This window comes from Capra hircus, chromosome 5, assembly GCF_001704415.2.
Source record: "Capra hircus breed San Clemente chromosome 5, ASM170441v1, whole genome shotgun sequence".
Lineage (NCBI taxonomy): Eukaryota > Metazoa > Chordata > Mammalia > Artiodactyla > Bovidae > Capra > Capra hircus.
In genome coordinates this window covers 7,079,143-7,095,051 of record NC_030812.1, presented here as the reverse complement: position 1 = coordinate 7,095,051, position 15,909 = coordinate 7,079,143, and the positions used below count along the sequence as shown (strand labels likewise).

The window sequence follows — 15,909 nt, the reverse complement described above, 5'->3', positions numbered from 1 at the left end:
ATAAGGGAGAACTTTGAATGAATGCCAAGATTCCCAGACGTGCTATGGAAGATTAATTGGTCAACAGCATCTAGGAAGGACTAGCGTCACTTTTATAGCCACAAAAATCACAGAAAATACTGCTATTGTACAGTCATTCCTGAGAGAGTCAAAACTTACGATCTATAAACCTCAGCAAACTGGCAAATAGAGCACAGTCTCTTTTTTGGAACATACATCTAATCGAATGGCATCACGCTGAGAAGACTGATGGTTCAGTCTTTATTAAAGAAATTTATCTCTATTTACCTGGGTTCTGCCCTCTAAAATAAAGAACAGCAATAAAGTTTAAATCATCTAGTGCTCCAGAAACATGGCAAAAGTAGCGCACATTTTGTTCAATAGATAAGATGATATGTGCCTTTTTATCCTTTATACGACTGCCAGGATAAACTCTTCCAAGTGTTTAGTAAATTATGTGCTGTATTAAAAATGGTGTGAGCTCATTATTTATTTTTCATACTGGAAGACAAAGTTCCAATATGTCTTCAACTTGACTATTTCTAGCAGAGAAAATTTTCATTTACCTGAACTAAAATACTTGGCATACAACGGAAGGAGGGTAAGGACTTCTCACTGACTTCTCCCATTAAGCATTCTTGGGCAAACCTGAGATATACTCCACAGAATGGATTTTATATTCATTCAGCAGCCCAGCTTTGCAGCTAATAGCAACATTCATAGGCTTTACTCAGAGCAGTCCTGTTATTTTAACATGGCTGTTTCTATTTATAAAGTTACACAATCCTTTTGGTTCTGTCTTCCTCCCTGTCTGAGACACAGTTTACAGAAAGAAACCACAGTTATTACATAATTGCATTGCCAGGAAATCCAAGTGTTGTTTTCTGGTAGAGAGAATAAGACCCGCACCTTGACTTACAGCTTACTCATCTTAAATTACATCTGTTTGGGGGACTTTCTCCTGGCTCAAGAATGTCCTCTGAAGTTTTACTGTATTTATTAGAATGCCATTTTTGCTGTTATGACTAATTCATGTGGTGGTTTTACAGATGTCCTGTAAATGAAAGCCCACTATACAACAGGAAGTACCAATAGCCAAGTCCTTTGGAGAGTAGCAACAAATTCACCAGAGGATCCAGGTGGTAAGACATGAACAAAAGTTTTACTTAGCCGCACTTGAAAAGAAGAAACAAGAGACAAGGCAGACATTGGGGCTCGCTCTAACTCTTTCAACTCATGGGCAGCTGCTCCAGCTGAATGTGTTCACACAAGTCACCATTGTGAGGGGGTGGATAGAGACAGGAACTAGCCTCTGGAAGGCAAAACAAGCTACGAACACGACAGAACAAACACAGGGATATGATGTCTGAGATCTTCTTGTAAACCCTGAAAATATTAAATTTAATTAAAAATTTCATGACTGTTGGATCAAGGATGCAGAAGAGAAAGGGATATATCAGTGCGTTGTGATACCCTTACTCCAAGCAGCATCTTCTCTCAAATTGCACCCAGAATGAGCTATAGATAGTTGTCGACACCTGGCCCACTCTCGGCCTAAAAGGATTTCTTTCTTGCTGAAACCTCTGCAGCCTTATCTTTCAGTTGTATTTTATCTTCTTGCGTTTTAAATTCTCTCAGCTTGCCTCACACACACCAGACATAAGAGCTAAACAAAATGTGTTTAGTGCCTGAGGGAATTAATTTTCTGCCTGGGATAACTAGACAAAGTGTGATGCAATTCCTCCCCTGAATTTAAAATGCTTTAAGGCAATCATCCTCATCCAATAAAAACAGAGGGAAAACGGGTGACCTTAAAAGACATTTTTCTGAAACCTAAGATTCTCACACACACACACAAATGCTTCTGATAATTCTGGGTGTAGACAGATGCTCTCTTCCTCTCTGTACTTCCCCAAGTTTTTGTCAATGGGCTATTGTTAAAAGTGTGGACTTTCTCCCAGACCACATCCTGTCTGTCTTATGGAGAAAGACACTGCTGAAGTATATTGAAAAGTCCTGTTTTTCCAAGTGTGGAGAGAAAACAAATTAACCTCAAGATGATAGTTCCAAATGCAACTCAGAACTGTGGAACTTAGGTTGGAAATCACCTGATGAACGCAGGGAACTATGTTTGTTTCAATGACAACCCTAAGTCTTTCACACAAAACAAAACCACAGGGCGCTCACTACTGCCTACGTTAGAGTCGGACACGACTGACGTGACTTAGCAACAGCAGCAGCACAAATGGCCAAGGTAAGAAGGAGCAGATGCAAACATCTGAACCTCAAAACAAGAGTCGTTCTTCGAACAACTAAAACCTCCACAGAAACTACCTCTAATCTGAATAACTGGCATTCAGGAAAGAACATGGTCTGTCAAACTGAGTCTGACAATGAACCCTTCATTAATAAGGTGATATTTTAAAATCAATCAATATAAAACACATTTCAACTACTACCAAATTAGAATTAATAATGAGATAAAAGTGAAATAAAAGCAAAGAGAGGAATAAGAACATCGGATTCAGAATTAGGGTGACCCATCATCCCAGTGTACCCTGGACTGAGAGATTCCTTGAACAAAAAATTTCAGAGCTGAAAATCAGGACAGTTCTGGGAAAACCAATACAGTTGCTCACCTATGTGAACTGAATTTTTTTCATCTTAATGGTTCCTTATAGAAGGTAAGAAGAAGGGGAGAAAACAATAAGTAAAATTTGGAATAAAAATGGTATCAAGAAAATTGTTGTTTAAATTATACAGTAAGATCTCCCTATGTCCCTACAAAATATTTCTTGCACACCAAAGAGCAGGCAAAGGTGTGAATCTCCTAAGGAAATATTAGCTCACGCTTTGGGCATTGATAAAAACATCATTTGCTTTAACCTTCATGTATCAGCAGCTCCAAAGCTCAGTTCTAAATGTGTAGATGACCTTTAGCAACTATACACAACATCACAGAATAAATTTTATACACCAGTCTTTCCTCTAGCTTTATCTTATTCTATTGTTCTTTCCTTCTTATGATCCTATTTTATTCACACATGTTTTGAAGTTATGTTGCATTTTTTTTAATTCTACTAAAGCTTTTTTTTTTTTTTTTTTTAAGAGAGACAGGATTTGAACTGGTGGCACTAAATGGAGAGCAATTTCTCCCGCTCCAAGGAGACAGACAATGTCTGGAGACATTTTTTGATTGTCCCAACTGAAGAGAATCAACCTGTTTGAAATTTAAAGAAAGAAAAAAAAAACATACTTCAAATGTATAATAAACACTATGATTATTGGAAACCTGAATTATCAATATAATTGTTTCTGATATTTCTAAGTAATACCAAAGAGGAATTTAATGTTGCCCTCAATAATAAACATAAATTCCTAAGGACTCATAGTTGTTGTTAGCATATTTCCCACAAAGCCCATCATGTTAAAATGAGCTTTCACACACACACACACACACACACACACACACACACACACACACACACACTTCCTTTTACATAATAAGCATAAATAGCTGACAATGGACTAATTAATAGATACAGGAAATAGGATCCATGACATAGACACAGAAGTAGAACTTGGAGTGATTTATTTGTGAAATAGCAACCTTGTTTTCGAATATAATAGATTTAGCTTGAATCAGAGGAAAAGAGCAAAGGGAACATATTGTTGGAGATGATAACCCTTGTGTTCAGTGGAAGAAGGCAACACACAAGTGTGGATATCAAAAAGCCAGCCAAAGGAAGGAAAAAACAGCTATAAAAAGCAGATGGTTTGAGGAGAAAGGAAATGTAAAACAGAATCCAAAAAAAGTATATGGGTCAAAATAATAACATAAATGATTCTGGCAAAAACAGTGCTCTATAGAAATGCAACAAATGGCTAAAAACAGAAAGGCACAGCGAGATTAAAAATGTAAGCATTCAGGGGCAATAAAGAGAAATACCTATTACCTGCATATTTTTCAGAGCCTAAAAGCTGAGCAATTTAAATTGATCCATGCTAAAGCTAAACAATAAACACTAACAAAGATTAGTAGAAACCCGAGTAGACGGTCCCAGATGTACAATTAAATCTAAAGACCAATTAAGTCATTTAGAAATTTATGTTGCATTTCAAAAGAGGTTGTTTCATACACTGTTCTTTGTATTTGCTCACCAAGGTCTGAAAGGATTGCAATATGAGTTGCTTCTCCCAATACTAGCGGTGGATTTGTCAATGATCCATTCATACACTGCCACCTGGTCCACTTTGGAGCCAATGTGTAATGTGCCTACAGAGCTAGGAGGTGTCTTCTGGCTGAGAAAGCAGATATTCCCTAACACAACTATGCAGCCATGCACTGGACATCTAGAAGCCACCGAACGCCTCCTTCCTGCTCCTGACTCCCTTCCTGACTCCAGCCCACCTCTACATTCCACTTCTAGAATTCAGATCCGATCCTCTTTCGGCCCTTCTGGCTCCCAGCTCGATGGAGAGTTTCCAAATCCAACAAGAGGAAAATGCTACAAACTGAGCAGCAAAGCAAACAGAAACAGGGGCACAGGGTCAAGAGAGAGCTGCCTTCAGGATGTGAGTTTGGATCAGCCGGATTGAACAGGAGAAACTCAAGATGGGTAGCAAAATCATCGAGCGGGAAGCAGCCTGCAGAGCGACGATGCCGCTGTTATTACTGGTATATGGTGCATTTGTGTACATGGGCCTGGTCTATTTTTTTAAAGCAGAATTAAATACACAGTATTTTCTTTCTGTACATTGAGTAATTTGAATATAAGTATGGTCCTCCACTCAATCAATGTTTTGCACTTAAAGACATGTCCTTATATCAAGAACTTTTGGACAATCTGGAAACCACTTCTGGGCACCCAGGAATATTTCTAATATGGCAAATTTTGGCTGATTTTGAGCATCTGACTAATTAGGCAGTCATAGGCTAACTAAATTCTGGCTAATAGTTCACCAAACCATTTCCAGATGTGTGGCTAGGCTACATTTCCTGGCCTTTCCAGCAATTAGGTATCATGTGATAGGGCTCTGGCCAACAGAACTGAGTGGAAGTGAGTTCTGTGGAATTTCTAAGCCTCTTACACAATCCTCTATTTTCTCTCTTTCAGTGATGGTTAGCTAAAGGTAGGATGGTACAACCACAAGCTAAAAAAAAAAAAAAAATCTGATTTCCTGAGTTACCATAAACCTATGTCAGCAAACTTTCTATAAAGGACCAGACAGTAGATATTTAAGGCCGTACTGTCTCTGTTGCAACTACTCCACTCGAGTCCCACTGCACAAAAGCAACCACTGATAGCACAGAAACAAATGTGATAGCTGCATCCCAATAAAACTCTGCTTACTAAAATTGGGTGCCAACCCAGATCTGACCTATGTACCACAGTTTGTCAAACCCCAATATTATAGAACAACCAAAAGATTGATAAATAACCTCCTACTGTGTTAAGCCACCGAGCCCTTGAGTTTATCTGTTAGAGAATTTAGCATTACCTTAACTAACCAAACAAAATTTTCTTTAACACATGTCATGACGGGAACCTGTGAACGTGACACCCCACAGGTTTTCAATTCTACGAGAGTCCTTTGAAACATCAAAATGCAGCAAAAAGAGATGGCCTGCTGTTTTTGTTTCTTTGGTTTTTCTCTGTGATGGCGACTGTATCATCTTATTTTATGGTGGAAACAGGTAAATTTTTGCCACCATCTTCCCATCTCCAGGCAGACTTGCAACACTTTTTAACAAATCATTCCATTTACCAGGAACAGTGGGGAAATCCTGACATGCATTCAATTAATGATCTCTCCCACAGATATTGAATTTCTCTACTGGTTCTAACGAGCGGGAATCCAAAGAAAAGCATTTCTCAGAGCAAAAATGGAGCAACAGTGGGAGGACAAAGAGTTCAAAGTGAAAACTGTCAAAACTTAATTCAGCCCTCCTGCAAGCATCCACAGTTTTCTATATTTTCCCATTATGTGACTGAAGCAACAAAGAGAAGAAATAATAACATTGATTTTGACTGTGGTTTATAAATGGTTATCAGAGAGAGACAGAGAGGGAGATTGAAAAGTAAGGACCTAAGGGTCATATAGACCTAGGTTGGCATTCCTGCTCTATCTTGACATCTCTCTGAGCTCAGTTTCTACATATATTTAATTGTAATAATAATAAATTGGGTATAGCATCCAGCATGTAGTAGGTACTCAGAAAGTATTAACAATTATCATTAGTTTTAACTGCTACTTGCTGCCAGATTCACAAATTATCATTTCCAAATAAACCGTAAATTTTTGTTTGAATTAAAATTCTTCAAAACACAGTGTGTTTTGTTGATGATTAGTACGTTAATTCAAAAAGTTATAGCTTATTTCACTAGACTTGTCCCTCTTCCATCACTCTTGAGAGGGTTAGACAAAAGTTTGCTCCATTACACATTCCTAAACTCCTGTATTTCTGAACTCTCTTTTTACTGGGTATTTCTATATTTTATTATTTTATCCTCATCTTTCTAACATATAGACTTAATCATGTCTCTTGATATCCTCCCGCTATCCTCTACAGAATAAGTACAAACTACTTATTGAGCATTTAATGTCACCCTCCCATTGCCTCATCTCAACTACATCTCTCTTATCTAAGTTTTAGGATTGCTGAATAATCTATAGTTTTCTAACCACAGCACAGTATTTCATACCTTGGTAGATGCTATTCTCCCTAAAATGTTCCTTATTCTGTATTTATTTGGCTAAACAAATCCAGTCTTCAAAACATGGTTGAAATGTTACTTTACTCATGCATGGAAATTAATCACTATTTCCTTTGTTCTACTAACAATACTTAATATTGCCGATCTTTATACTAAAGTATTACATATTTTAGAGTATTATAATAGGTGATACATTGACCACCAACTATGCATGGTGGCACACAGTTTATAGGCAATAAATATCTCATTTATTCTTCAGAGCAATTTTATGTGGTTAGTTTATATTATTGTCTCCATTTTATAGATGAAGAAGTTGAGGCTTAAGTATTAATTGACTTACCAGGGCCACTTCATTAATGAATATTGGAGTATTCTAAGTTGACAATTGTGGCCAGCAGATGTTAAATGGTACAAACAGGATGAAAATAAGAAGTAAATGTGAGCCAAGAAGAGATGTCTTTTTAAAAGCCATTAGTAACTTCTCAGAAAACAAAATTCAGAAATCAAGAAAAGTAAAGCAAACATAAAGCTTGGAATAGTGGCAATAAACACAAACTACTCTTTAAAGAAATGTATCTGCAAATAATAATAATTAAATATTAATGTTAAAATTAATGAATATATTCAGTGTTTAAACAATTAATAATAATATTGGTTGTTATTATTATATAGTAAAAACCTGAGCATTTTCAGAAGCTGATTCTAAAGCAGTGCTTCTTAACTGAGTTTGACTTCACCTTCCCCACGGGCACATTTCACAACATCTGGAGACACTTCTGGTTGTCACAAGTGGAGGATCCTACTAGCATGCAGTAGATAAAGGCCTAAATTACGCTAAATGTCCCATGATAGTACAATTGCTTCCCCACATCACAGAACCATCAGGTCCAAAATGTGATGAGTTTGAAACATACTGGTCCAAAAAAAATCCATTGAAGAGAAAGATTGAATAAAAAGAGAAATGTGATAACTGATAGGACAAAAATCACGAAGGAGAATAAAAGGGGTACATAACAAAACTATTACCCTTAGAAAAACTTTACCAAGAACTGCTGTCCTCGGTTCTCTTTTATTTTTTACAGATACAGAGATTGAAGTCGAGAGAATTTAAATAACTTATCCTTTCAAAATCTATCAAAAGTTTAATTCAAATCTTTGAGCTCCTAATTTGATGTTCTTTTAACTATGCCAGCTGGTATTTTACGTTCAAGATTGAGGATAATTCCTGGAGACATGATAGCATAAATAAATATCAACTATAGAGCAATTATTTTATTTACAAATTAACGACATACCTATTGATTGTATGTTTCCATAAACAATATATTAAGCACCTTCATTTTTATTACAGGAAAGAAAAATGTCTATAACACTGGAAAGGAAGAAGCTAAGAAGAATGCATTTAGCAAATTGTCATCAAATACTCACTCAACAGTGACACCCACAGAAGAACAATTTACAAGTGGTATGAGATTTTGAATTACATTTAATCACATATAATTTACATTAGAAATTCTGGTAATTTCACAGTTTAAAACATTACATATCATAAAGCACAAACTAAAATAATAAATTATTACACTGCCACATTTCTATAAATTGTTACTCAAGGGAAAGAAATGTATGCTACTGAAAATCTGAGTCTTCAGCAAGCAGAGAAAAAGTTAAAATTCAGAGATCATTACAATATTCTTTACACTATTGCTGTCACAAAGACAAAAACAATTAAAGCAACTGTTAATGGCTTCACTATAAAACTTGGAGCATGAGCTATAATGAGAAAAATAAATCACCATGTTTCTTTAAATACAAATAATTAAATGTGCAAGCACAGCAGAACTAGGCAAAGCAGGGGGAACCATCTAGAGAGCAGAGGGCTGACCTATGCAGCCATGGGCCTGGCCAGCACTGCAAGCGCTGCTGTGTGAGCGAGCCCACAGGAGTGTCCACAGTCCTCAGCAACCAGGCATCCTCGCCATGAAGGAAACAGCTGGAGGCCAGAGACCGCCCTCTACTCTACTGACAGCTGCTGCTCTGTATTTCTATCATGGGATTGCTTTTATATATCAATATTTTTGTTTTTCAAACAAGTTGATGGAGACCATGTGTCAACTTAATTGTCTCCTGATCATTCCCGGCACTTGGGCACACCAGTGTTTTATTTGCAACTCACTAGCAATGCTAATTAAATATTTAAACCTTATCAATACATATAGAAATCAAGTCAGCCAACAGCTTTTCTTCTCTTCCCCTGGCACCACAAGGAGTCCTCCTTGCTTGCAATGTTGTTTATTGGTAAGAACAGCATCTTCTGGAACCACAATCTGAATCCATATTCTACCACATTGAGATACTGGCAAGCAATTTAATTTCAGTTTCAGTTTATTCATCTGTAAAATGGGGATAGCAAGAGTACTTATATCATAAAGTATTGCAAGGACTGAATGGAATATTCCATGAAGTGCTCAGTCCAATAAATGGCATCTAGCAAACCTCTGTAAGCATTAGTTAATATTAGTCCCTTTCCACTCTGATTTCTCTGAAATGTCATTAACAGTGTAATTTCGTCTCATTTTTACATAAGAAGAGACTCCTTCATTGTCTACCAAATGCCTCCATCTACCTACATCTATAATCTGATCCCCTAAACTGTTTCTTTTCATTAATAGTCTGCTTAAATTATAATGGCTTTCCCACTTGGTATCCCTCTGTGAAATCCTCTCCACAAAAGAATGCATTAAATTCCAACTACTTGATGATGAAGTATTTTTTGAATGTTCCAGCCAAATAAGATTTCTATCCAATGCAAACTCTGACAAAATAACTTCCCTCATTAGCAATATTATCCATATATTTTCTTGTCTATGTCACAATTTCTGTTTTTTTTTTAATATTCAATTTAATGCTTCTCAGTATCTTCTGTTCTCAAAGCATTAGTTTTGGGACTATATGAACAAAATAGTAAGAAGTGATCTCTCCCTTGATTGTTCTTACAACTAATAGGGTAAGAATGTTAATCAAGCCTCCATTCTGCTATGTACAAGTATTTTCTTTATATCTCCCCAACTGAATGTAAACTTTCCTTCCTTTTAACCTGCAAAACACTTATTCTTTTCTTTGACTTTGGAAGTAAGTCTTTCAAAAAAGTGAAATTTGGAGAAAAAAGTATAAATAGAACATTGCAACTATATCATGAAGAGAGAATGTAACATAAAGGCAAAAAAAAAAAAAAAGGCATTGTAGAGACAAATCTAGATTCAAACTCTGGATTTTGACACTAGTACTTAACTGTTTGATCCTATGCTGGTTTCCCACTCTATCTAGGCCTCAGTTTAATCCTCTGTAAATGTGGATACAATGCCTTCTTTGAAACACTGTGAGACTAAAATGAGAAATTTCCTATAAAGTACAAGATCAGTTCAGTTCTGTTCAGTCACGTAGTCATGTCCTACTCTTTGCGATCCCATGGACTGCAGCACACCAGGCCTCCCTGTCCATCACCAGCTCCTGGAGTTTACTCAGACTCATGTCCATTGAGTCAGTGATGCCATCCAACATCTCATCCTCTGTCATCCCCTTCTCCTCCCACCTTCAATCTTTCCCAACATCAGTCTTTTCAAATGAGTCAGTTCTTCGCATCAGGTGGCCAAAGTACTGGAGTTTCAGTTTTAGCATCAGTCCTTCCAATGAATATTCAGGACTGATCTCTTTTTGGATGGACTGGTTGGATCTCCTTACTGTCCAAGGGACTCTCAAGAGTCTTCTCCAACACCGCAGTTCAAATGCATCAATTCTTTGGTGCTCAGCTTTCTTTAAAGGCCAACTCTCACGTACACACATGACTACTGGAAAAATGATAGCTTTGAATAGATGGACCTTTGTTGGCAAAGCAATGACTCTGTTTTTTAATATGCTGTCTAGGTTGGTCATAACTTTTTTTCCAAGGAGCAAGTGTCTTTTAATTTCATGGCTGCAGTCACCATCTGCAGTGATTTTGGAGCCCCAAAAAATAAAGTCTGACACTGTTTCCATTGTTTCCCCATCTATTTACCATGAAGTGATGGGACCAGATGCCATGATCTTAGTTTTCTGAATGTTGAGTTTTAAGCCAATTTTTCCCCCTCTCCTCTTTCATTTTCATGAAGAGCCTCTTTAGTTCTTCTTTGCTTTCTGCCGTAAGGGTGATGTCATCTGCATATCTGAGGTTACTGATATTTTCCTGGCAATCTTGATTCCAGCTTGTGCTTCTGCCAGCCCAGCGTTTCTCATGATGTACTCTGCATATAAGTTAAATAAGTAGGATGACAATATACAGCCTTGATGTACTCCTTTTCATACTTGGAACCAGTCTGTTGTTCCATGTCCAGTTCTAACTGTTGCTTCCTGACCTGCATACAGATTTCTCAAGAGGCAGGTCAGGTGGTCTGATATTCCCATCTCTTTCAGAATTTTCCACAGTTTGTTGTGATCCACACAGTCAAAGGCTTTGGCATAGTCAATAAAGCAGAAGTAGATGTTTTTCTGGAACTCTCTTGCTTTTTTTGATGATCCAATGGATGTTGGCAATTTGCCTTTTCAAAATCCAGCTTGAACATCTGGAAGTTCACAGTTCACATACTGTTGAAGCCTGGCTTGGAGACTTTTGAGCATTACTTTACTAGTGGGGGAGAGGAGTGTAATTGTGCAGTATTTTGAGCATTCTTTGGCATCACCTTTCTTTGGAACTGGAATGAAAAACTGACCTCTTCCAGTCCTGTGGCCACTGCTGAGTTTTCCAAATTTGCTGACATATTGAGTACAGCACTTTCACAGCACCATCTTTTAGGATTTGAAATAGCTCAACTGGAATTCCATCACCTCCCCTAGCTTTATTCATAGTGATGATTCCGAAGGCCCACTTGACTTCTCATTCCAGGATGTGCAGCTCTAGCTAAGTGGTCACACCATTGTGATTACAAAGTACAAGGCAGATGCTCAAAAATTTATTTTCTATAATAATATCAAAAAGGTAGTGCATAGGTAATCTAAGAAAGAAGGGGTGAACAAGCCATGTGTGAAAGAAATTAAAAACGAGAACAGAGGTAATATGTAGGTGACAGATCAAGCTGAAAGGAGGCTGGGCATTGAAAAGTGAAGACCAGTTTTCAGTGGTAGGTCGGCTAAGGAACTTTCACGCACAGGGATGTCTAATGCTTAATCACACGATATTTGCTGAACCATGACAATGTATAACACTCTCTCTTAACCTAAATCTCCAGATGTTTAAGTATGATCTCCTAACCAATGTGTCTCTCTTTCTCATTTGGGTGAACACCCAGGAAGAAAAGAAAAGCAGATCCATATGCGGAAAGACACTAGACAATTCAAGAAAAGTTGAAAGTCAGAACAAGAGGTAGACAGGAAAAAGTATAAATCCTTGAAATATCATGGTGGAATATGAAATCGGGACATGAAATCTGTAATTAAAGCTATTTATTTTTTAAGACCACAATGAGCTATCATCTCACACTTGTCAGAATGACAATCATCAAAATGAACACAAATAACAAATGCTGGCAAGGATATGAAGAAAAGGGAACCCTTTACTTTGTTGGTAGGAATGTAAATTGTGGAAATCAGTATTGAGGTTTCTAAAAAAACTAAAAACAAAATTACCATATGTTCCAGCAATTGCACTCTTGGAAAACCTCTCAAGCCCAAATTTATAAAGATACATGCACACCAATGTTCACAGAGCATTATTTACAATAGCCAAGATATGGAAGCAACCTAAGTGTCCATCAATAGATGAGTAGACCAAAAAAATGCAGTGTACCCACACACACACACTACTCAGCCATAAAAAGAATGGAATTTTGCCATCTGCAGCAACATGGATGTACTTGGAGGTCATTATGCTAAGGAAAATAAGTCAGACAAAGACAAATATCCTATGATATGACTTGTGTGTAGAATCTAAAAAACACATTGAACCAGTGAATATAACAAAACAGAAGCAGACACAGATATAGAGAACAAACTAGTGATTACCAGTGGGGTCCGGGAAAGGGAGAGAGTATTTAGTAGGTATGGTATAGGTATGTGCTTCCCAGGTGTTGCTAGTGAGAAAGAACCCACCTGTCAATGCAGGTTCTATCCCTGGGTTGGGAAGATCCCCTGGAGAAGGAAATGGCAACCCACTCCAGTATTCTTGCCTGGAGAATCCCATGGACCTAGGAGCCTAGCGGGCTACAGTCCATGGGGTTGCAAAGAGTTGGACATGACTGAAAGTGACTTGGTACTAAGCACACTTAGAACAGGTGTAATACAGTTAAGAAATACAAACTATTAGGTACAAGATAAGCTAAAAGGATGTATTGCACAACATGAGAAAAATAGTCAATATTTTATAATTATGAATGGAGTATAGTCTTTAAAAGTTATGAATCACTATATTGTACACCTGTAACATATAGTATTGTATAGCAACTATACTTCAGTTAAAAAAAGAAAAAAAAGAACAGGGAGTCTAATTTGACTGAAAAAGGTTGGGACAAGCAAGCATGAGAAAAAGAGTAGCCAGATGGAGCTAAGATAGAAGTGACACCAATTGGAGGACTGAACTATAAGACAGGAGAAGTAGCTAAAGTCTTTCTTTTTTTTAATCAGAATGATAAATATTTTGAATAGATGTGATAGAGAATCCCTGGGGCAGGGACCAATTTGGAATTATTACAATAACTGACAGAAAACTGAACAAGGGTCAAGCTTGTGCACAAAGGAATCAGTGAAGATGTGCATAAGGGGATAAACACAAGCTGCAGTACAGAAGCAAAATCTCCAATCTCTAGCAAATATGGAACATGGAATAGCAATGTTTATTATCAGAAGTTAGACTGGGAAATCTAGATTAGATGCCTGGAATGTTGGCATGTACACTAACCAAAAACAAGCACAAGAGAAGGGAGTACTGCATTGACGATCCATTTCTGACCCCGCCATATACAGGTTTGTTTTCTCTCACCAAACTGTGAGGCTGCTCAGTGCAAGGACTAGCCAAACACTCCACATAAATGTTTCTTAATGACAGTCATCTATTGTGGGTACTATCCATGGTCTCTTTTCCTTAGAAACAGAACCCATAATTTTTAGTTGGGCACATGGTTGCTTAGAATAAACTTTACATTTTCCAGTCTCCACTACAACTAGATAAGGCCTTGGAACTATAAAATAGGCCAAATGGATGTGGAAGAATCCTTAATGAAATAGGACATGTCTTTTTAATTGAGTGCAAGTCAGTTATCCACTCAAGCCTTAGAGATGGATGCTGAAATGATGATGGTGAACAAAAAAGTGGGAGCTTGGATCCCCGACAATCTCGTGAAGTCCCCCTGCCAGTCATGGAGCACTTACTTCCAGAGAGCCTTAAAACGAAAAGGCACGAAACCCCTATTTTAATTCTGCTATTGTTAGGTTGCATCTTTGTTTAAACAATTTGTAGCCACATCTAATTCTCTCTAATATAGCTACCTTGATCATGTTTGCTGTTGTCTTTAGGTCAATTTTTTCAAAGGTTTATGTAAGTCTTTATTCTTTTCTAACATTTAGAAATATTCTGGAATGCTGACCAGGCATTCTTTCCATTTGATTGAAACATTTTTAATCTGATAAGTGACATGGTAAAAACATCCTTATAAATACAGCATTACTTACCACAGAGTCTTATTGGAATATCAGATGTATGACTGATATGTTCACTAACCAGAGACCAACCAAAATTCTCTTGTGAACAGTACTTATGGTGGTCAAGTCTTAGGCCAAGGCCATTTATCAAAGTAGAAGCTGGACTAAACCTGCAGAGATTATAGCCACGGTCAGGAGAGAAAAGTGGTTTCTCTTCCATCTAGATCAGACAAACCATTGTTGGTACATGGAATTTTAGAAGAGAATGGCATCCATTTGCTTTTAATTATTTTCATAAAGTTATATATTTTTTAGTCTTTGGTAGTTTACACTTTCCTACTTTCACCTTGAAATGTTTATTTGGGGCTGAGAACCCTAAGCCTGAAATTAATTACTTTCTTTTAACTGATTTTTGTTGGGTAGAAGATGCTGTCCTAAAACATAAAAGCAATAACTGTAGGACTAGAAGCACTTTAAAAATCATTCATTCTAAGCCATATGTTTTACAGGCGGAATGGTCCAAAGAGACTCATGAACATAACTAAATCTTTCTCAGCATAACTGTCTTTTCATTCATTGATTCACTCACTCAGGTGTTAATCCATTCAATGACTATTTAATTGTTATGCATAAAGGATGAGGAGAGGAAACTGTAACAGAGAATAAGTTCCCAGGCTCTACATATTTTCAGTTTAGTGGGGATAGAAATAAATTATCCAGATAATTAAAACTCAGTATAAATCAAGACGCTGCAATCATTGCTACAGATGAACAACAGAAGACGGAGGGGCAGGAAAGGTAACTGGCAGAGACTTTATGAAGAAAGTTGCACTTTGCTGTGCCTGAGAAGATGCGAACAAGTGAGGACAGACTGGACATTTCAGACAAAAGGGTGACTTTCTTTTCAACTTGTACAGTTGATTTCTGTACAAAGACTTTTTCTTAAATTATTTTTAACATACATGTGGGTGGGAGAGTAAAATCAACTCATTCCAAAGGAGTCAGAGATGAGAATGGTGACTTTGTAAAGCTGGACACCCAAAGTTAAGGCTGCATTAAAACGTGATGCAAAGTATAAATGAATTCCTGCGAAGTTCACCAAAGAAAGGGTCATGCTACCTTTCAGCATCTGGAGAAAACGAGTGTAGTATGGTTTAAAACCCAAGAGCTACTGTTCACAAATGTCATAAATTAAATGACTGAAAAAGATGTCAGTAATGAGTAAACCCGAGGTTTCAATTTACAAGCGAAAACCCAGACAAATGTGCAGTATCAAGGAAAATCATATTTCATTTTCTTCTATATTGTAATGAATTAAGCAGGCTAGGATTCACATATCCGGTCAGAAAGTGTATAAAATGCAAATGATTTAGAGAAAAGTGATGGTGTCTGTATGACTTTTCACAAATAAATCTTATTTTTACTTTATAATGTATGTGAAAAGTAGCTCCCCTTTACCTCATACTTGTGATCAATTATGGTTTTCAGTAAGAGAGATATCTAGGATTTAACAAGGTACTTCATCAAT

General features: G+C 37.1%; 1 protein-coding gene across 8 annotated transcripts in view; it reads right to left on the bottom strand.

Moving 5' to 3' along the window:
* NAV3 (neuron navigator 3) overlaps positions 1-15,909 on the bottom strand; it is a 619,023-nt gene that overhangs the window by 372,192 nt on the left and 230,922 nt on the right. The gene's annotated exons all lie outside the window — the stretch shown is intronic.